We start from the raw sequence: 24347 nt of genomic DNA, 5'->3' as shown, positions 1-24347 counted from the left end.
CAACACAGCCAACAACACATCCAACAACACAGCCAACACAGCTAACAACACAGCTAACACAGCCAACAACACAGCCAACAACACAGTCAACAACACAGTCAACAACACAGTCAACAACACAGCCAACAACACAGCCAACAACACAGCTAACAACACAGCCAACAACACATCCAACAACACAGCTAACAACACAGCCGACAACACAGCTAACAACACAGCCAACAACACAGCTAACAACACAGCCAACAACACAGCTAACAACACAGCCAACACAGCCAACAACACAGCTATCAACACAGCCAACAACACAGCCAACAACACAGCCAACAACACAGCCAACAACACAGCCAACAACACAGCCAACAACACAGCCAACAACACATCCAACAACACAGCCAACAACACAGCTAACAACACAGCTAACACAGCCAACAACACAGCCAACAACACAGCCAACAACACAGCCAACAACACATCCAACAACACAGCTAACAACACAGCTAACAACACAGCCAACAACACAGCTAACAACACAGCCAACAACACAGCTATCAACACAGCTAACAACACAGCTAACACAGCTAACAACACAGCTAACACAGCCAACAACACAGCCAACAACACAGCCAACAACACAGCCAACAACACAGCCAACAACACAGCTAACAACACAGCTAACAACACAGCCAACAACACAGCTAACAACACAGCTAACAACACAGCTAACAACACAGCTAACACAGCCAACAACACAGCCAACAACACAGCCAACAACACAGCTAACAACACAGCCAACAACACAGCTAACAACACAGCCAACAACACAGCTAACAACACAGCTAACAACACAGCTAACACAGCCAACAACACAGCTAACAACACAGCCAACAACACAGCTAACACAGCCAACAACACAGCCAACAACACAGCCAACACAGCCAACAACACAGCTGACAACACAGCCAACAACACAGCCAACAACACAGCTATCAACACAGCCAACAACACAGCTAACACAGCCAACAACACAGCTAGCAACACAGCCAACAACACAGCCAACAACACAGCTAACAACACAGCTATCAACACAGCCAACACAGCCAACAACACAGCTAACACAGCCAACAACACAGCCAACAACACAGCCAACAACACAGCTAACAACACAGCTAACACAGCCAACAACACATCTATCAACACAGCTAACAACACAGCTAACACAGCCAACAACACAGCTATCAATACAGCCAACAACACAGCCAACAACACAGCTAACAACACAGCTAACACAGCCAACAACACAGCTAACACAGCCAACAACACAGCTAACACAGCCAACAACACAGCTAACAACACAGCCAACAACACAGCTAACAACACAGCTAACACAGCCAACAACACAGCCAACAACACAGCCAACAACACAGCCAACAACACAGCCAACAACACAGCCAACAACACAGCCAACAACACAGCTAACAACACAGCCAACAACACAGCTAACAACACAGCCAACAACACAGCTATCAACACAGCTAACAACACAGCTAACACAGCTAACAACACAGCTAACACAGCCAACAACACAGCCAACAACACAGCCAACAACACAGCCAACAACACAGCCAACAACACAGCTAACAACACAGCTAACAACACAGCCAACAACACAGCTAACAACACAGCTAACAACACAGCTAACAACACAGCTAACACAGCCAACAACACAGCCAACAACACAGCCAACAACACAGCCAACAACACAGCCAACAACACAGCTAACAACACAGCCAACAACACAGCTAACAACACAGCCAACAACACAGCTAACAACACAGCCAACAACACAGCTAACAACACAGCTAACAACACAGCTAACACAGCCAACAACACAGCTAACAACACAGCCAACAACACAGCTAACACAGCCAACAACACAGCCAACAACACAGCCAACACAGCCAACAACACAGCTGACAACACAGCCAACAACACAGCCAACAAAACAGCTATCAACACAGCTATCAACACAGCCAACAACACAGCTAACACAGCCAACAACACAGCTAGCAACACAGCCAACAACACAGCCAACAACACAGCTATCAACACAGCCAACAACACAGCCAACAACACAGCTAACACAGCCAACAACACAGCCAACAACACAGCCAACAACACAGCTAACAACACAGCTAACACAGCCAACAACACATCTATCAACACAGCTAACAACACAGCTAACACAGCCAACAACACAGCTATCAATACAGCCAACAACACAGCCAACAACACAGCTAACAACACAGCTAACACAGCCAACAACACAGCCAACAACACAGCCAACAACACAGCCAACAACACAGCCAACAACACAGCCAACAACACAGCCAACAACACAGTCATCAACACAGCCAACAACACAGTCAACAACACAGCCAACAACACAGCCAACAACATCACTTCAAACTGAAACTGGAAAGACTGAAAACTAGCTGCATTTCATTGTCTTTGCCCTGTTTATTTATTTGTATTTAGATCCATAAAAATGATGTCATGATTTTGACTGGTTGAGAAAAGCTGCCTGTCTGTCTCTCGTCCCGACTCCCGACTCACAATCCAGACACGTTCATTACTCTTTATTTTTTTTAAATGTAACCTTTATTTAACTAGGCAAGTCAGTTAAGAATACATTCTTATTTACAAATGGGACAGTTGGAGATCGAATTTCAATATTAACTTAAAACAATGTTGTAAATGTCAGAGGGACAGACAGCAATGTTTATACAAATCTCCGCTGTTGAAAACCAATTGCCCGTTTAAAAGAAATGGGAGATAATGTCTCAAAACTTTTTACAGTTTTACAAGTTTATAAATTGTCTGGCTGGGCTGATGAGACAGTGAGTTGGAACAAGCATTTAAACCTCATAGTTTTAGCCGGTGGTAACTTCTGGAACAGACACTGGCTGGAAAGCGGTTTTATCCAATCAGCATCCAGGATCATTTAATTTGATTTAACCTTTATTTACTAGGCATTAGACCCGCCCTTTGTATAAAATCCTAATATTTACTCTCTCATTACCCTTCGTTCTGTGAATATCAACCAGAGGACACACTTGTCCCTATTCCTTACATAGTGTACTACTTTTGACCAGAGCCTATAGGGAATAGGGTGCCATTTGAGATACAGCCTGTGAGTCAGCAGTCATTAAACCTTTCAGACTGTGGTCCATTTACCCTCCTATCTCAGCACTGATGTTGGAAATGAGTCAGTCGGAGTCTCTCTCTCTCTCTGCATCTCCCTCGACAGTACTGACTAGGGTCTGGTTAAAATTATGGACTCTTTTGGCATAGAGGAACAACGTCCCTGCCTACGTCACTAGTCTATACGCTTGAATAAAATACTACATGGTAGCTAGCAAGATGGAGATCAGAGGTTATTTTTAATGAGTGCATTTCACAAGTGGCTAGTTTGCAACAACTATCGTTACTAAAACCACTGCAAAGGTTTTGCCTTCAAAACTTGATTTTGAATGGTGATGTTCCGACATGTCTGCCTCGTGATGTGTTGGGAGAGTTGTCTGTCTGAAGAAGACCAACCCAAGAAGACTGAAGTAGAAAGTGATATAGTTCTTCTGTGCCAAAAGAGTTCTTTATTGAAACCAGACCCTAGTCTCTCTCTCTCTCTCTCTCTCTCTCTCTCTCTCTCTCTCTCTCTCTCTCTCTCTCTCTCTCTCTCTCTCTCTCTCTCTCTCTCTCTCTCTCTCTCTCTCTCTCTCTCTCTCTCTCTCTCTCTCTCTCTCTCTCTCTCTCTCTCTCTCTCTCTCTCTCTCTCTCTCTCTCTCTCTCTCTCTCTCTCTCTCTCTCTCTCTCTCTCTCTCTCTCTCTCTCTGAGCTTCAAAGAGCACAGAAATTAGTGTGTACAGATCATGTGGAGTTACGAGTTGGCAGGAGATGATAGTCAACTATAAGGATAGAAAGTAGGGAGGGAGAAGAGAGGAGGAGAGAGGAGAAGAGAGGAGAGTAGAAGAAGGGAGAGGAGAGGCGAGAGCAGTATGGAAACAGGGCCATGGACTCCAACAATCTTAACCACCAGTTAAAACTCCAGCCTGCCGTTTCATGTCCCGATACGATTCAAAGTCTCCATCTAGCTTCCTCACTTTCATGTTGGAACTATGTTTCTCAGATAACTATGCTCTGAATCCATGTCACCATTCTGAATTCAGATGGTTGTGATGGAGAATGTACAGTGGAGCTTATTACCATGTTCAGTCCTAAATGGCACCCTATCCACTGTATAGTGCACTACTTGTTACAATGGGCCATTTGGCACTATAGCGAATAGGGTGCCATTTGGGATGCATCCATGTGTTAGTGTCAGCATTCCATTCGAGCTCCTTTATTTAGAGTGAGGCCTCCTCTTCTGCAGACTGGAGGAATAACCGAGCCATCCTCCTCTTCTGCAGACTGGAGATATGACCGAGCCATCCTCCTCTTCTGCAGACTGGAGGAATAACCGAGCCATCCTCCTCTTCTGCAGACTGGAGATATGACCGAGCCATCCTCCTCTTCTGCAGACTGGAGATATGACCGAGCCATCCTCCTCTTCTGCAGACTGGAGGAATAACCGAGCCATCCTCCTCTTCTGCAGACTGGAGATATGACCGAGCCATCCTCCTCTTCTGCAGACTGGAGGAATAACCGAGCCATCCTCCTCTTCTACAGACTGGAGATATGACCGAGCCATCCTCCTCTTCTACAGACTGGAGATATGACCGAGCCATCCTCCTCTTCTGCAGACTGGAGGAATAACCGAGCCATCCTCCTCTTCTACAGACTGGAGATATGACCGAGCCATCCTCCTCTTCTGCAGACTGGAGATATGACCGAGCCATCCTCCTCTTCTGCAGACTGGAGGAATAACCGAGCCATCCTCCTCTTCTACAGACTGGAGATATGACCGAGCCATCCCCCTCTTCTACAGACTGGAGATATGACCGAGCCATCCTCCTCTTCTACAGACTGGAGATATGACCGAGCCATCCTCCTCTTCTGCAGACTGGAGGAATAACCGAGCCATCCTCCTCTTCTGCAGACTGGAGGAATAACCGAGCCATCCTCCTCTTCTACAGACTGGAGATATGACCGAGCCATCCTCCTCTTCTACAGACTGGAGATATGACCGAGCCATCCTCCTCTTCTGCAGACTGGAGGAATAACCGAGCCATCCTCCTCTTCTGCAGACTGGAGGAATAACCGAGCCATCCTCCTCTTCTACAGACTGGAGATATGACCGAGCCATCCTCCTCTTCTACAGACTGGAGATATGACCGAGCCATCCTCCTCTTCTGCAGACTGGAGGAATAACCGAGCCATCCTCCTCTTCTACAGACTGGAGGAATAACCGAGCCATCCTCCTCTTCTACAGACTGGAGGAATAACCGAGCCATCCCCCTCTTCTGCAGACTGGAGGAATAACCGAGCCATCCTCCTCTTCTACAGACTGGAGATATGACCGAGCCATCCTCCTCTTCTGCAGACTGGAGGAATAACCGAGCCATCCTCCTCTTCTGCAGACTGGAGGAATAACCGAGCCATCCTCCTCTTCTGCAGACTGGAGGAATAACCGAGCCATCCTCCTCTTCTACAGACTGGAGATATGACCGAGCCATCCTCCTCTTCTACAGACTGGAGATATGACCGAGCCATCCTCCTCTTCTACAGACTGGAGATATGACCGAGCCATCCTCCTCTTCTGCAGACTGGAGGAATAACCGAGCCATCCTCCTCTTCTACAGACTGGAGATATGACCGAGCCATCCTCCTCTTCTACAGACTGGAGATATGACCGAGCCATCCTCCTCTTCTGCAGACTGGAGGAATAACCGAGCCATCCCCCTCTTCTGCAGACGGGAGGAATAACCGAGCCATCCTCCTCTTCTACAGACTGGAGATATGACCGAGCCATCCCCCTCTTCTACAGACTGGAGATATGACCGAGCCATCCTCCTCTTCTACAGACTGGAGATATGACCGAGCCATCCTCCTCTTCTGCAGACTGGAGGAATAACCGAGCCATCCTCCTCTTCTACAGACTGGAGATATAACCGAGCCATCCTCCTCTTCTACAGACTGGAGATATGACCGAGCCATCCCCCTCTTCTGCAGACGGGAGGAATAACCGAGCCATCCTCCTCTTCTACAGACTGGAGATATGACCGAGCCATCCCCCTCTTCTACAGACTGGAGATATGACCGAGCCATCCTCCTCTTCTACAGACTGGAGATATGACCGAGCCATCCTCCTCTTCTGCAGACTGGAGGAATAACCGAGCCATCCTCCTCTTCTACAGACTGGAGATATAACCGAGCCATCCTCCTCTTCTACAGACTGGAGATATGACCGAGCCATCCCCCTCTTCTACAGACTGGAGATATGACCGAGCCATCCTCCTCTTCTACAGACTGGAGATATGACCGAGCCATCCTCCTCTTCTGCAGACTGGAGGAATAACCGAGCCATCCTCCTCTTCTACAGACTGGAGATATGACCGAGCCATCCCCCTCTTCTACAGACTGGAGATATGACCGAGCCATCCCCCTCTTCTACAGACTGGAGATATGACCGAGCCATCCCCCTCTTCTACAGACTGGAGATATGACCGAGCCATCCTCCTCTTCTACAGACTGGAGATATGACCGAGCCATCCTCCTCTTCTGCAGACTGGAGATATGACCGAGCCATCCTCCTCTTCTACAGTATATCATTTTGTTTTCTATTTTACTCACAGAGGGTTCAAACGCTATATACATTTTCCCCACAGTGATATTAGACTTCATACCAGCTAGTGTACAGGATCTACAACTACGATCCACACAGCGAAGGTATGCACAGTAACACTCACCACAGATGTTTCTCTACTTATGTATTATGCTTAGCAAACAAGAACCAAATACCTACAGGAGACCTAGAGCATGTTGTACGCTGAACCCTGTCTATTTCATAGTGATATAGGAAGACGATCCTAAAATCTCAGCTATTTCAAACAGACAGACAAACACAACCTGAGCATATTTGAACTGAGTTTGATATGCGGTTGATTTGATGTTGACTCTTTGTCTAGTTTTTCATGATCCAACTCTATCATGACACAACTCCAACATGATACCAGTCTATCATGACACAACTCTTTCATGATACAACTCCAACAAGATACAACTCCAACAAGATACAACTCTATCATGATACAACTCCAACAAGATACAACTCCAACAAGATACAACTCCAACAAGATACAACTCTACCAAGATACAACTCCAACATAATACAACGCTATCATGACACAACTCTATCATGACACAACTCCAACATGATCCAACTCTATCATGACACAACTCCAACATGATCCAACTCTATCATGACACAACTCCAACATGATACAACTCCAACATGATACAACTCCATCATGATCCAACTCTATCATGATCCAACTCTATCATGACACAACTCCAACATGATACAACTCCAACATGATACAACTCCAACATGATACAACTCCAACATGATACAACTCCAACATGATACAACTCCAACATGATACAACTCTATCATGATCCAACTCTATCATGACACAACTCCAACATGATACAACTATCATGACACAACTATCATGACACAACTCCAACAGAATACAACTATCATGATACAACTCCAACATAATACCACTCCAACATAATACAACTCTATCATGCTCCAACTCTATCATGACACAACTCCAACATATTACAACTCTATCATGATACAACTCCATCATGACACAACTATCATGACACAACTCCAACGGAATACAACTATCATGACATAACTATCATGACACAACTCCAACAGAATACAACTATCATGACACAACTCCAACAGAATGCAACTATCATGACACAACTCCAACATAATACCACTCCAACATAATACAACTCCAACACGATCCAACTCTATCATGACACAACTCCAACATGATACAACTCTAACATGATACAACTCTATCATGATCCAACTCTATCATGACACAACTCCAACATGATACAACTATCATGACACAACTATCATGACACAACTCCAACAGAATACAACTATCATGATACAACTCCAACATAATACCACTCCAACATAATACAACTCTATCATGATCCAACTCTATCATGACACAACTTCAACATGATACAACTCCAACATGATACCCATGATGGGGGTACAACGGTACAATCCCAAGTAGGACCACACTGGTTACAACGGTACAATCCCAAGTAGGACCACACTGGTTACAACGGTACAATCCCAAGTAGGACCACACTGGTTACAACGGTACAATCCCAAGTAGGACCACACTGGTTACAACGGTACAATCCCAAGTAGGACCACACTGGTTACAACGGTACAATCCCAAGTAGGACCACACTGGTTACAACGGTACAATCCCAAGTAGGACCACACTGGTTACCCACACAGGCACTGAGGTTCTCTCTTCCCCTTTCTGTTTGTTGTGTATCAACATAATATCAAGAGACAATGTTTTGGATCAAGTTATGAACAAACAAAGGAATTGAAAAAAAGACTGTGAAGCGGAGTAGAGGGTGGACTGTGGAGAACCATGGACAGAGACACATAGCTCAGAGACACCCAGCTCAGAGACACCCAGCTCAGAGACACCCAGTTCAGAGACACCCAGCTCAGAGACACCCAGCTCAGAGACACCCAGCTCAGAGACACCCAGCTCAGAGACACCCAGCTCAGAGACACCCAGTTCAGAGACACCCAGCTCAGAGACACACCCAGCTCAGAGACACCCAGCTCAGAGACACCCAGCTCAGAGACACCCAGCTCAGAGACACCCAGCTCAGAGACACACAGCATAGAGACACACAGCATAGAGACACCCAGCTCAGAGACACCCAGCTCAGAGACACCCAGCTCAGAGACACCCAGCTCAGAGACACCCAGCTCAGAGACACACAGCATAGAGACACACAGCATAGAGACACACAGCTCAGAGACACACAGCATAGAGACACCCAGCTCAGAGACACCCAGCTCAGAGACACCCAGCTCAGAGACACCCAGCTCAGAGACACACAGCATAGAGACACACAGCATAGAGACACACAGCATAGAGACACACAGCATAGAGACACACAGCATAGAGACACACAGCCTAGAGACACACAGCTCAGAGACACACAGCTCAGAGACACACAGCTCAGAGACACACAGCATAGAGACACACAGCATAGAGACACACAGCATAGAGACACACAGCATAGAGACACACAGCATAGAGACACACAGCCTAGAGACACACAGCTCAGAGACACACAGCTCAGAGACACACAGCTCAGAGACACCCAGCTCAGAGACACACAGCATAGAGACACATGACTCAGACACACACAGCTCAGAGACACACAGCATAGAGACACACAGCATAGAGACACACAGCCTAGAGACACACAGCTCAGAGACACACAGCATAGAGACACACAGCATAGAGACACACAGCTCAGAGACACACAGCTCAGAGACACACAGCTCAGAGACACCCAGCTCAGAGACACCCAGCTCAGAGACACCCAGCTCAGAGACACCCAGCTCAGAGACACCCAGCTCAGAGACACACAGCATAGAGACACACAGCATAGAGACACCCAGCTCAGAGACACCCAGCTCAGAGACACCCAGCTCAGAGACACCCAGCTCAGAGACACACAGCATAGAGACACACAGCATAGAGACACACAGCTCAGAGACACCCAGCTCAGAGACACACAGCATAGAGACACACAGCTCAGAAACACACAGCTCAGAGACACATGACTCAGACACACACAACCGTTCAAACGTTTGGGGTCACTTAGAAATGTCCTTGTTTTTGAAAAAAAACATCAAATTGATCAGAAATACAGTGTAGATGTTGTTAATGACCATTGTAGCTGAAAACAGCAGATTTATTTATGGTAAATCTACATGTAATACAGAGGGTCCATTATCAACAACCATCACTCCTGTGTTCCAATGGCACGTCGAGTTAGATAATTAAATGTTTTATTTAACCTTTACTTAACTAGGCAAGGTAGTTAAAGAACAAATTATTATTTACAATGACAGCCTACCAGGGAACAGTGGGTTAACTGCCTTGTTCAGGGGCAGAACGACAGATTTTTACCTTGTTAGCTCAGGGATACGATCCAGCAACCTTTCGGTTACTGGTCCAACGCTCTAACCACTAGGCTACCTGCCGCCTCTACGCTCTAACCACTAGGTTACCTGCTCTAACCACTAGGCTACCTGCCACCCCTACACTATAACCACTAGGTTACCTGCCACTAATCCAAGTCCATCATTTTAAATTGATCATTAGAAAACCCTTTTGCAATTATGTTAGCACAGCTGAAAACTGTTGTCCTGATTAAAGAAGCAATAAAACTGGCCTTCTTTAGACTAGTTGAGTATCTGGAGCATCAGCATTTGTGGGTTCGATTACAGGCTCAAAATGGCCAGAAACAAAGCACTTTCTTCTGAAACTCGTCAGTCTATTCTTGTTCTGAGAAATGAAGACTATTCCATGTGAGAAATTGCCAATAAACTGAAGATCTCGTACAACGATGTGTACTACTCCCTTCACAGAACAGCACAAACTGGCTCCTACAACAGGACAATGACCCAAAGCACAGCTCCAAACTATGCAATAACTATTTAGGTTAGAAGCAGTCAGATGGTATTCTGTCTATAATGGAGTGGTCAGCACAGTCACCGGATCTCAACCCTATTGAGCTGTTGTGGGAGCAGCTTGACCGTATGGTATGTAAGAAGTGCCCATCAAGCCAATCCAATTTGTGGGAGGTGCTTCAGGAAGCATGGGGTGAAATCTCTTCAGATTATCTCAACATATTGACAACTAGAATGCCAAAGGTCTGCAAGGCTGTAATTGCTGCAAATGGAGGATTCTTTGACGAAAGCAAAGTTTGAAGGACACAATTATTATTTCAATTAAAAATCATTATTTATAACTTTGTCAACGTCTTGACTGTATTTCCTATTCATTTTGCAACTCATTTAATGTCTGTTTTCAAGACCCCAAACGTTTGAACGGAAGTGTAGCTCAGAGAAACATGGTCAGCAGGACTACAACAGACTAAATATCTGCATGGCTGGGCTGCTCTCAAATGTAAAACGTTGCGACACTTTCTTTGGATGTAGCACTTTTTTTTTTAAACGGGCAACTTTTTCCAACATTTTATAAATACTTATAAAGCATTCATGGGCATTTCTTTATAGTATTGGTTAATGTAAAATGTGTATCTAACATATACATTTTAAAAATAATTTAAATGAATCTAGAAACACTTTGGCTTTGATGAAAGTTATTATAAAGTGTTCCAATGATGATAAACAAAAACAACAACAATGTATTTGAAATCCCTTTTTCCAATAAAATGTTGTTTTCAATCTTTCTTTGCAGCTTTAGTTTAAATGGATCAATACTAGCTGTTAGCTGTGTATTGGAGACGTTACTGAACATTACTGAAACATCATTAAAAGCGGATCGGCTGGAGCTTGAAACATGAATTATTCTCGCAATCAATCAAATTAAATCTACAGACCTATCATATATATATCTATCTATCATATCTAAACATTTAACATAAGACATTTCCTGCAGTAGTTGTAGTGAAAATACTGAAACTAGTATTGAGTCCTAGATAGGCTACAGAACGAAACCTTTTCCATGGTTACACTCAACGGAGTCATACGAATTCATATTCTGTGTCTAAATGTATAACTTTCGCGAACATAGTTTTAAAAAGAAAACAACTTACCTTCAATATCTTCAAAAGTTAAAAGGGCATTTTCGGGTGTTCCCGGTCCATGACTTCGACTTTTGTCGAGTTTAACTTCCCGAACTGCAGATAGTCTACTCCGGGACAAGTTGAGCTGTGAAACGGTGCCAGCGGGGTTCCAGACAGGATCCCATTGGAGGAGCGGGGCGTCAGTAAGGAAGAGGCCGACACGGTGTTTCCTGCAGGGGGGATAAGGGGGGGGGGGCAGGTCCCGGTGCTGTGTCCGTGTGTGGGCATTGGAGGAGCGGGGCTGTCAACATTGCTTAGAAGTTTTATAAATCGTTTATCAGCGATAGGTAGATCCTACAGTAAACCTGCTGTAAATATATAGGACTAACAAGAGTTCATTATCGAACAGAATAGAGTAGAAAAACGTTTTAACATTATACTAATGAACACATTCGGAATATACAGTGCCTTCGGAAAGTATTCAGACCCTTAGATTTTTCCCCACATTTTGTTACAGCCTTATTCTAAAATGTATTAAATCGTATTTATTCTTCTCATCAATCTACACACAATACCTATAATGACGAAGAAAAAACATATAAAAAAAAATATTTGCTAATTTATAAAAAATACAAAACTGAAATATCACATTTACACAAGTATTCAGACCCTTTACTCAGTACTTTGCTGAAGCACCTTTGGTAGCGATTACAGCCTCGAGTCTTCTTGGGTATGACGCTACAAGCTTGGCACACCTGTATTTAGGGAGTTTCTCCCATTCTTCTCTGCAGATCCTCTCAAGCTCTGTCAGGTTGGATGGGGAGCGTCGCTGCACAGCTATTTTCAGGTATCTCCAGAGACGTTCGATCAGGTTCAAGTCTGGGCTCTGGGTGGGCCACTCAAGGACATTCAGAGACTTGTCCCGAAGCCACTCCTGCGTTGTCTTGGCTGTGTGCTTAGGGTCGTTGTCTGTCACGCCCTGATCTGTTTCACCTGTCTTTGTGATTGTGTCCACCCACCTCCAGGTGTCACCTGTTTTCCTCAGTAGTCCCTGGGTATATATTCCTGTGTTCCCTGTTTGTCTGTTGCCAGCGTGCATTTCCGTGCTCCTGCTTTTTCCTTTTCTCTGTTTTTGCTAGTCCTCCCGGTTTTGACCCTTGCCTGCCATGACTCTGAACCCGCCTGCCTGACCATACTGCCTGCCCTGACCACGAGCCTGCCTGCCACTCTGTACCTCCTGGACTCTGACCTTGTTATGATCTTTTGCCTGCCCCTTGGATTATAATAAATATCAGAGACTTTAAACGTGTGCCTCCCGTGTCTGCATCTGGGTCTCGCCCTGTGCCCTTATAGTTGTCCTGTTGGAAGGTGAACCTTCACCCCAGTCTGAGGTCCTGAGTGCTCTGGAGCATGTTTTCATCAAGGATCTCTCTGTACTTTGCTCCGTTCTACTTTGCCTCGATCCTGACTAGTCTCCCAGTCCCTGCCGCTGAAAAATATTCCCTCAGCATGATGCTGCCACCACCATGCTTCACTGTAGGGATGGTGCCAGGTTTCCTCCAGATGTGAAGCTCGGCATTCAGGCCATGTCACGTCCTGACCTTAGTTCCTTTGTTATGTTTTTATTTTAGTTTGGTCAGGGTGTGAGTTGGGGTGGGCATTCTATGTTGTTTTTCTATGTTTTGTTCTATGGTTATATTTCTATGTGTTTGGCCTAGTATGGTTCCCAATCAGAGGCAGGTGTCAGTCGTTGTCTCTGATTGGGAGCCATATTTAGGTAGCCTGTTTTCCTTTTTGTTTTGTGGGTGGTTGTTTTCCCGTGTCTGTGTTTTCACCATACGGGATTGTTTCGTTTTCGTTTTGTATCATTCACATTGTTATTTTTGAATTCTTAGTGTCCAGATATTAAATTTAATATGGACACGTACCACGCTGAAATCAAAGAGTTCAATCTTGGTTTTATCAGACCAGAGAATATTGTTTTTCATGGTCTGAGAATCCTTTAGGTGCCTTTTGGCAAACTCCAAGCGGGCTGTCATGTGCCTTTTACTGAGGAGTGTCTTCCGTCTGGCCTTCCGTCTAGCCATAAAGGCCTGGTTGGTGGAGTGCTGCAGAGATGGTTGTCCTTCTGGAAGGTTCTCCCATCTCCACAGAGGAACTCTAGAGCTCTGTCAGACATGACCATCGAGTTCTTGGTCACCTCCCTGACCAAGGCCCTTCTCCCCAGATTGCTCAGTTTGGATGGGCGGCCAGCTCTAGGAAGTCTTGGTGGTTCCAAACTTCTCCCATTTAAGAATGATGGAGGCCACTGTGTTCTTGGGGACCTTCAATGCTGCAAAAATGTGTTTGTACCCTTCCCCAGATCTGTGCCTCGACACAATCCGGTCTCGGAGCTCTTCGGACAAGTCCTTCTACCTCATGGCTTGGTTTTTGTTCTGACATGCAACTGGGAAGGCAGGTGTGTGCCTTTTCAAATCATGTCCAATCAATTGAATTTAACACCAATGGACTCCAATGAAGTTGTAGAAACATCTCAACGATGATCATTGGAAACAGGAGGCACCTGAGCTAAAGTTTGAGTCTCATAGCAGGGTCTGAATACTTATGTAAAGAAGGTGCTTCTGTCATTATGGGGTATTTTATGTAGATTGCTCAAGACATTAAAAAAAAATCCAGTTTAGAATAAGGCTGTAATGTCACAAACTAAGGAAAAAGTCAAGGGGACTGAATACTGTATACCTCAGTAGAACAGACCACATACTGTAGACTAGTAGGATTATAGATACAGTAGAACAGACCACATACTGTAGACTAGTAGGATTATAAATACAGTAGAACAGACCACATACTGTAGACTAGTAGGATTATAGATACAGTAGAACAGACCACATACTGTAAAACTAGTAGGATTATAGATACAGTAGAACAGGCCACATACTGTAGACTAGTAGGATTATAGATACAGTAGAACAGACCACATACTGTAGACTAGTAGGATTATAGATACAGTAGAACAGACCACATACTGTAGACTAGTAGGATTATAGATACAGTAGAACAGGCCACATACTGTAGACTAGTAGGATTATAGATACAGTAGAACAGACCACATACTGTAAAACTAGTAGGATTATAAATACAGTAGAACAGCCTTGGTTCTCTAAGGAGCTATCAAAGTCATTCTGATGAGAAACCAGACCTGGGCCAAAACGTAGGAAAACTGACTTTGATACTGTTTGGCAATTTTTCAGACAACTGAGAACCCAATGTACTATCTCAATTAAAGATAAATCAAGGTACTTTTTATCTGACTCTGCAGGTGATCCATCTCCATTTGGAAAACAGTAAATGCACTGAAGTGTGGAAATTCCTCTCCTTTACAGCCTAAGCAAGTTCTGTAAGATGTTGGTATCATTTCTGAGCAAAGGATGATTTTAATCAGCATGGTGCCATCCCTAGGGTCTGGAAGAAGGTCCATATCCTCCCTCTGGTGCCATCTCTAGGGTCTGGAAGAAGGTCCATATCCTCCCTCTGGTGCCATCCCTAGGGTCTGGAAGAAGGTCCATATCCTCCCTCTGGTGCCATCCCTAGGGTCTGGAAGGTCCATATCCTCCCTCTGGTGCCATCCCTAGGGTCTGGAAGAAGACCCATATCCTCCCTCTGGTGCCATCCCTAGGGTCTGGAAGGTCCATATCCTCCCTCTGGTGCCATCCCAAGGGTCTGGAAGAAGGTCCATATCCTCCCTCTGGTGCCATCCCTAGGGTCTGGAAGAAGGTCCATATCCTCCCTCTGGTGCCATCCCTAGGGTCTGGAAGAAGGTCCATATCCTCCCTCTGGTGCCATCCCTAGGGTCTGGAAGAAGGTCCATATCCTCCCTCTTGTGCCATCCCTAGGGTCTGGAAGAAGACCCATATCCTCCCTCTGGTGCCATCCCTAGGGTCTGGAAGGTCCATATCCTCCCTCTGGTGCCATCCCTAGGGTCTGGAAGAACACCCATATCCTCCCTCTGGTGCCATCCCTAGGGTCTGGAAGAAGGTCCATATCCTCCCTCTGGTGCCATCCCTAGGGTCTGGAAGAAGGTCCATATCCTCCCTCTGGTGCCATCCCTCGGGTCTGGAAGAAGGTCCATATCCTCCCTCTGGTGCCATCCCTCGGGTCTGGAAGAAGACCCATATCCTCCCTCTGGTGCCATCCCTAGGGTCTGGAAGAAGGTCCATATCCTCCCTCTGGTGCCATCCCTCGGGTCTGGAAGAAGACCCATATCCTCCCTCTGGTGCCATCCCTCGGGTCTGGAAGAAGACCCATATCCTCCCTCTGGTGCCATCCCTAGGGTCTGGAAGAAGGTCCATATCCTCCCTCTGGTGCCATCCCTCGGGTCTGGAAGAAGACCCATATCCTCCCTCTGGTGCCATCCCTAGGGTCTGGAAGAAGGTCCATATCCTCCCTCTGGTGCCATCCCTAGGGTCTGGAAGAAGGTCCATATCCTCCCTCTGGTGCCATCTCTAGGGTCTGGAAGAAGGTCCATATCCTCCCTCTGGTGCCATCCCTAGGGTCTGGAAGAAGACCCATATCATCCCTCTGGTGCCATCCCTAGGGTCTGGAAGGTCCATATCCTCCCTCTGGTGCCATCCCTCGGGTCTGGAAGAAGACCCATATCCTCCCTCTGGTGCCATCCCTAGGGTCTGGAAGAAGGTCCATATCCTCCCTCTGGTGCCATCCCTCGGGTCTGGAAGAAGACCCATATCCTCCCTCTGGTGCCATCCCTAGGGTCTGGAAGAAGACCCATATCCTCCCTCTGGTGCCATCCCTAGGGTCTGGAAGGTCCATATCCTCCCTCTGGTGCCATCCCTAGGGTCTGGAAGAAGGTCCATATCCTCCCTCTGGTGCCATCCCTAGGGTCTGGAAGAAGACCCATATCCTCCCTCTGGTGCCATCCCTAGGGTCTGGAAGGTCCATATCCTCCCTCTGGTGCCATCCCTCGGGTCTGGAAGAAGACCCATATCCTCCCTCTGGTGCCATCCCTAGGGTCTGGAAGAAGGATGACCCTTGTGACATAAGTCATTCAAATCAAATCAAATTTGATTGGTCACATACACATATTAAGCAGATGTTGTTGTGGGTGTAGTGAAATGCGTGTGTTTCTAGCTCTAACACTAGTATCTAACAATACACACAAATCTAAAAGTAAAATAATGGAATTAAGAAATATAAAAATATTAGGACAAATTATCTCCCCATTTCCAAACCCTCTTGTCTCGATAACACTTTAGAATCTATGATAAATTATCTCCCCATTTCCAAACCCTCTTGTCTCGATAACACTTTAGAACCTATGATAAATTATCTCCCCATTTCCAAACCCTCTTGTCTCGATAACACTTTAGAACCTATGATAAATTATCTCCCCATTTCCAAACCCTCTTGTCTCGATAACACTTTAGAATCTATGATAAATTATCTCCCTATTTCCAAACCCTCTTGTCTCGATAACACTTTAGAACCTATGATAAATTATCTCCCCATTTCCAAACCCTCTTGTCTCGATAACACTTTAGAATCTATGATAAATTATCTCCCCATTTCCAAACCCTCTTGTCTCGATAACACTTTAGAATCTATGATAAATTATCTCCCTATTTCCAAACCCTCTTGTCTCGATAACACTTTAGAACCTATGATAAATTATCTCCCCATTTCCAAACCCTCTTGTCTCGATAACACTTTAGAACCTATGATAAATTATCTCCCCATTTCCAAACCCTCTTGTCTCGATAACACTTTAGAATCTATGATAAATACTCAATTTAGACCTTTTTTTAAATCTATGAAATGTTTCCTAAATGTCCATCAATCAAGTTTTTTGACCAGTTCAGAGCACCATCTCTGCTGCTTCTCTGGTTTTAAATGTTATTAATTGTATGGACGAGACCTTTTTGTTTGTCCTGTGTAAGGCTTTCCACACTGCGGGCTACTCTTTCGTCAACTAGCCTGGACCAGGCTGCATGTAGCTGGTTGGAAGATAATTATAATTAGGTTTTCAGGACAAAGGGTTTCCCTAAAGGTTTGATTCTTGGTCTGGTTCCTTTCACTATTTACATTAACAATATTGATTTATCTGTAAAAACAACATCTATAAACAATGTAACCTGCACGCCGACTCTGCTGTGTATGCTATTGTCACACTGTTGACCAGGCTCTTTCTGAACTACGGTCTCCATGTATTGCAGAAAATCTTTGTTGAACTGAAATTGGTGCTGAATGCAGATAAAACCATTGGTGTTATTTTCTAGAACATTTCAAATCTATCTTATGATCTAGGCATATGTACCTTGGATGGTTTCCACATTGATCGTGTCCCCGCTTATAAATATCTGAGCATCTGAATAGATGAAGCACTGTTACGTTCCCCAGTTTCTGTGTTCTGTTTTGTATTTGAGTGTGTGTTTCAGGAGATGGCTTCCTGAAATACTCCCCAACCAGCTGATTGGTCGACCCCAGGCTAATTGGTGATTGGAGCTGACCCCGCCCCCTCGTCAAGAAGCAGCTGACTAATTAACATTGCCACCTGAAGATATAAAAACCAGTGTTCTGTTCAGTAGAGAGGAGATTTTTTATTGGAGGTAGAGGAGAGAGATGAGATAAGGAGTAGAGATTTGGAGATTGAGAGAGAGAAAAATTAGATTGTGATATAGTGTGGGTTGTGTATCAGAAAGTGTGGTATGTACTGTTGTTGTTGGTAGCAGTTTTTCTATGTCCTGTGTTTGAGTGTTTGTGAAATCATTAATAATTACTCTGTTTCATTTGTTCCCAGGGGGGAAGGAGAAGGCACTTTGGGAGTGCTTAGGCAAGAGGCCCGCGGGCATACATATACCCGTAGTATATTTACTGTCTAGGCACACTAGGTAAGACCTGGGCGGACCACCCCCTGTATTTTGGTTAGGGCACCAGGCGGTGTTAAGTTAGGTAAGTTAAGTGGGTAGGCAGGTTAGATAGGAGAGGGGGAACTTTGATATTTACTTTCTTTGCTTTGGTTCCGTCCAGCCCCTTTTCCCCATATTACCGTGTAAGAAAATAAATCCTAGTAAACGGTAATTCTGCTTTTGTGTCATCCTTACTCGCACCTACAGTCCATACCTCTTGCACTTCAGAGAGTTGAGTTGTAGCAGGGAGTTGCGTTCCCTCTTTTTAGAGGCGTGCGTAACATAATGGGGGCTCATCCGGGATTCCATTAAACCCACCGGACCCTGCTGCACTGAGCTCTCTGTGGTTAGTGATTGAGGTGTGATGGTAGGTTGTGAGTTTGGATGACTTGTTTAGTTAGTGTGTTCAGTAAATTGCTGTGTACAAGATGGCTGCCTCAGCCATCTCCAAGTTCATTGATGCGCCCTCTATTGATTGTTTGGTGAGGTTTCGAAAAGTAGACCTTATAGCTATAGCTGACCATTATGGATTTGTTATCCCTGAGAAAGCCCTAAAGGCTGAGCTTTTGGTGCTAGTCAGGGAGGGTTTAGTGAGAGAAAGAATTCTCTCATTGCAAGGAGAGGAGACGGGTAGACCTTCTGATGCCAAGTCGGAGGACAGGGCGGAGGAAGGGGTTGCTCGTACCCCCTTTACATTGCCTCGATTCGATCCTTTATCTTCTGCTTCAGGTCGTTCAGACGGGACCGCTAGGCTAAAGGTGAGGCTGGCCCGGTTAGAAATGGAGCAAAAAGACAAGGAGAGACAGATGCATTTTGATCTTGAAATTAGGAAAATAGAAGCCGACAAGGAGGTGAGGATCCGACAACTGGAGATCGAAGCTGGCTCCAGTACGACTCCAAAAGCTGCTCATCATCAAGCCCACTTTGATGTAAGTAAAAATATAGCTTTAGTCCCACCATTCCGAGAGTCGGAAGTGGATTCCTATTTTTCTGCATTTGAGCGTGTGGCCGCTGCGCTGCATTGGCCACTCGAGGTTTGGCCGCTCCTGTTGCAATGTAAATTGTCTGGGAAAGCCCAGGAAGTAGTAGCTGTTCTCTCCCTGGAAGACAGTTTACATTACGAAACAGTTAAAACTACCGTGTTGCGGGCTTATGAGTTGGTGCCTGAAGCCTATAGACAGCGCTTCAGGAACCACAAGAAACCCTCTCACCGTACTTTTGTTGAGTTTGCTAGGGACAAAGAGTCTCTGTTTAATCGATGGTGTTCAGCCAGTAAAGCTAACACCTTTGCTGATATTCGGGAGTTGATGCTGTTGGAGGAGTTTAAAAGCAACCTCCCTGATAGAATTGTAGTTCATTTAAATGAACAGAAAGTGGTGACATTGGCCCAGGCAGCAGTGTTGGCAGATGAGTACGCTTTGACACACAAGACTGTCTTTGGTGCACCTCGTTTTGAAGGTAGACTGATTACATCATCAGTGCCTCATTCAGGTCGTTTTTCCTCTGACAAGTCTTTTCATGAAATCCGTGAATGTTTTTACTGTCACCAAAAGGGTCACGTGATTGCGGACTGCCCAGTTTTGAAAAATAAACCGAAACAGGCCCAGTCACCGTCCCCAAAAAGGAAAAGTTTGGGTTTAGTCAAGTCTTTGGCTCGTCCGTTGGTCCGAGGTATTGATTCAGCATTTGAGAAACCGGATCCTGTTTATGCTCCGTTTATTTCTGCCGGTTGTGTTTCCTTAACTGGAGAACAAGCTGATCAAAAGCCAATTAAAATCTTACGAGACACCGGGGCGGCGCAGTCAGTAATTATTACTGATGCTTTACCCTGGTCTCCTGAAACGTATTGTGGCTCGCATGTTATATTACAGGGGATAGAGACAAAAACAGTACCTGTACCATTACACTGGGTCCACTTAGTGTCAGACTTGGTATCAGGACGTTTCCGTGTTGGTGTAGTGTCTACACTGCCAGTAAAAGGAGTCACATTGCTATTAGGGAATGATATTGCTGGTGGTAACGTTACTCCTGTGTTAGAGGTAGTAGACAACCCAGAAATCAAAATTGCAGATGAGAAATTGGTTCAAGCATTTCCACATGTTTTTCCTGCTTGTGTCTTAACGAGGGCACAATCTCGCAAGCTTGGAGATGTGGTGGATTTGGCTAGTTCCATTTTTGAGAATGTTGAAGTAGAAGACAATGCACCGAGTATTCCTTCTGCAAGTCCGACAGTTTTTACTCCTGTAAAAACTAAGGAAGGGGACTGCGAAATCGCACCCCAATTACATGACATTCTTTTGTCTGTCACCCCTGAGAAGGTGATTGAATGTCAAAAAGGAGACACCAGTCTTCGTAAGTGTTTTGCTTCGGTAATTTCCATTGAGGAAGCTAAAACTAGAGAGACTGCCTACTTTATGGAAGCAGGAGTTTTGATGCGTAAATGGGCAGCTCATGACACTGTTAATGACTGGAGTGAAGTGTGTCAAGTGGTTGTTCCTACACCGTTCCGACAGCAGGTGCTGTCACTCGCCCATGACCAGGCGTGGTCTGGACATTTGGGGATCACAAAGACTTATAACCGGGTCCTTCGTCTTTTTTCTGGCCAGGTTTGAAGTCTGACGTGGTCCAATTTTGTAAAACATGTCACGTATGTCAACTCATTGGGAAAGCGAATCAAACAGTTCCTAGAGCACCGCTCTACCCGATTCCTGTGGTGGGGGAACCGTTTGAAAGAGTGATAGTTGATTGTGTAGGTCCATTGCCGAAAACCAGGTCAGGTAACCAGTTCCTACTAACAATAATGTACAGATAGCCTATATGAAGGGCTCAGCGAATGTGGTTGCTGACGCTCTATCACGGGTTTACTAACTGGGGAAGCGTTGGTTTTTGTTATTACAAACTGTATGTTTGCAATTTTTGTGGTGGGCGTGTTACGTTCCCCAGTTTCTGTGTTCTGTTTTGTATTTGAGTGTGTGTTTCAGGAGATGGCTTCCTGAAATACTCCCCAACCAGCTGATTGGTCGACCCCAGGCTAATTGGTGATTGGAGCTGACCCCGCCCCCTCGTCAAGAAGCAGCTGACTAATTAACATTGCCACCTGAAGATATAAAAACCAGTGTTCTGTTCAGTAGAGAGGAGATCTTTTTTTGGAGGGAGAGAAATCAGGAGATTGGAGAGAGTAGAGGAGAGAGATGAGATAAGGAGTAGAGATTTGGAGATTGAGAGAGAGAAAAATTAGATTGTGATATAGTGTGGGTTGTGTATCAGAAAGTGTGGTATGTACTGTTGTTGTTGGTAGCAGTTTTTCTATGTCCTGTGTTTGTGAGTGTTTGTGAAATCATTAATAATTACTCTGTTTCATTTGTTCCCAGGGGGGAAGGAGAAGGCACTTTGGGAGTGCTTAGGCAAGAGGCCCGCGGGCATACATATACCCGTAGTATATTTACTGTCTAGGCACACTAGGTAAGACCTGGGCGGACCACCCCCTGTATTTTGGTTAGGGCACCAGGCGGTGTTAAGTTAGGTAAGTTAAGTGGGTAGGCAGGTTAGATAGGAGAGGGGGAACTTTGATATTTACTTTCTTTGCTTTGGTTCCGTCCAGCCCCTTTTCCCCATATTACCGTGTAAGAAAATAAATCCTAGTAAACGGTAATTCTGCTTTTGTGTCATCCTTACTCGCACCTACAGTCCATACCTCTTGCACTTCAGAGAGTTGAGTTGTAGCAGGGAGTTGCGTTCCCTCTTTTTAGAGGCGTGCGTAACAAGCACATTGGTTAGTTATGTCACGCCCTGACCTTAGAGAGCTTTTTATGTCTCTATTTTGGTTTGGTCAGGGTGTGATTTGGGTGGGAATTCTATGTTCTATTTTCTATGTATTTGTATTTCTTTGTTTTGGCCGGGTATGGTTCTCAATCAGGGACAGCTGTCTATCATTGTCTCTGATTGTGAATCATACTTAAGCGGCCTTTTTTCCCTTTTGTGTTTGTGGGAAGTTGTCTTTGTTTGGGGTACTATAGCCCTCTTAAGCTTCGCGGTCGGTTTGTATTGTTTATTGTTTTTGTTGGCGACATTATCCAAATAAAAAGTAATGTACGCTCAACACGATGCGCTTTGGTCTTCCTTCAACGACGGCCGTGACAAGTTAGTTAAGAAGTTAAGAATAAAAATGGGCTTCATTTATAGAAATAGGTCATAGCTTTCGTTAAATAGCAGAAAACTCAGTCAACATTCCTACCGGTTATAGACTATGGGGATAGTGTCTATATGAATGCAGATGCCCCTGTATTGACTATGGGGATAGTGTCGATATGAATGCAGATGCCCCTGTATAGACTATGGGGATAGTGTCTATATGAATGCAGATGCCCCTGTATTGACTATGGGGATAGTGTCGATATGAATGCAGATGCCCCTGTATAGACTATGGGGATAGTGTCTATATGAATGCAGATGCCCCTGTATAGACTATGGGGATAGTGTCTATATGAATGCAGATGCCCCTGTATAGACTACGGGGATAGTGTCTATATGAATGTAGATGCCCCTGTATAGACTACGGGGATAGTGTCTATATGAATGCAGATGCCCCTGTATAGACTATGGGGATAGTGTCGATATGAATGCAGATGCCCCTGTATAGACTACGTGGATAGTGTCTATATGAATGCAGATGCCCCTGTATTGACTATGGGGATAGTGTCTATATGAATGCAGATGCCCCTGTATAGACTATGGGGATAGTGTCTATATGAATGCAGATGCCCCTGTATTGACTATGGGGATAGTGTCGATATGAATGCAGATGCCCCTGTATAGACTACGGGGATAGTGTCGATATGAATGCAGATGCCCCTGTATAGACTATGGGGATAGTGTCTATATGAATGCAGATGCCCCTGTATAGACTATGGGGATAGTGTCTATATGAATGCAGATGCCCCTGTATAGACTATGGGGATAGTGTCTATATGAATGCAGATGCCCCTGTATTGACTATGGGGATAGTGTCTATATGAATGCAGATGCCCCTGTATAGACTATGGGGATAGTGTCGATATGAATGCAGATGCCCCTGTATAGACTACGTGGATAGTGTCTATATGAATGCAGATGCCCCTGTATTGACTATGGGGATAGTGTCTATATGAATGCAGATGCCCCTGTATAGACTATGGGGATAGTGTCTATATGAATGCAGATGCCCCTGTATTGACTATGGGGATAGTGTCGATATGAATGCAGATGCCCCTGTATAGACTATGGGGATAGTGTCGATATGAATGCATATGCCCCTGTATAGACTATGGGGATAGTGTCTATATGAATGCAGATGCCCCTGTATAGACTACGGGGATAGTGTCTATATGAATGCAGATGCCCCTGTATAGACTATGGGGATAGTGTCTATATGAATGCAGATGCCCCTGTATAGACTATGGGGATAGTGTCGATATGAATGCAGATGCCCCTGTATAGACTATGGGGATAGTGTCTATATGAATGCAGATGCCCCTGTATTGACTATGGGGATAGTGTCGATATGAATGCAGATGCCCCTGTATAGACTACGTGGATAGTGTCTATATGAAT

General features: G+C 45.0%; 1 protein-coding gene across 1 annotated transcript in view; it reads right to left on the bottom strand.

The window, feature by feature from the left end:
* il11ra (interleukin 11 receptor, alpha) overlaps nucleotides 1-11978 on the bottom strand; it is a 96987-nt gene extending 85009 nt beyond the window's left edge. Inside the window, exon 1 of the mRNA XM_038989431.1 lies at nucleotides 11869-11978. The gene's annotated coding sequence lies outside the window, so the exon portion shown is untranslated. The remainder of the gene's footprint in view (nucleotides 1-11868) is intronic.
* Nucleotides 11979-24347: the final 12369 nt, after the last annotated feature.

The sequence above is a fragment of the Salvelinus namaycush genome, chromosome 3, assembly GCF_016432855.1.
Source record: "Salvelinus namaycush isolate Seneca chromosome 3, SaNama_1.0, whole genome shotgun sequence".
Taxonomy (NCBI): Eukaryota; Metazoa; Chordata; class Actinopteri; order Salmoniformes; family Salmonidae; genus Salvelinus; species Salvelinus namaycush.
The sequence above is the reverse complement of the archived record's forward strand: the minus strand, read 5'-3'. Positions and strand labels throughout refer to the sequence as shown.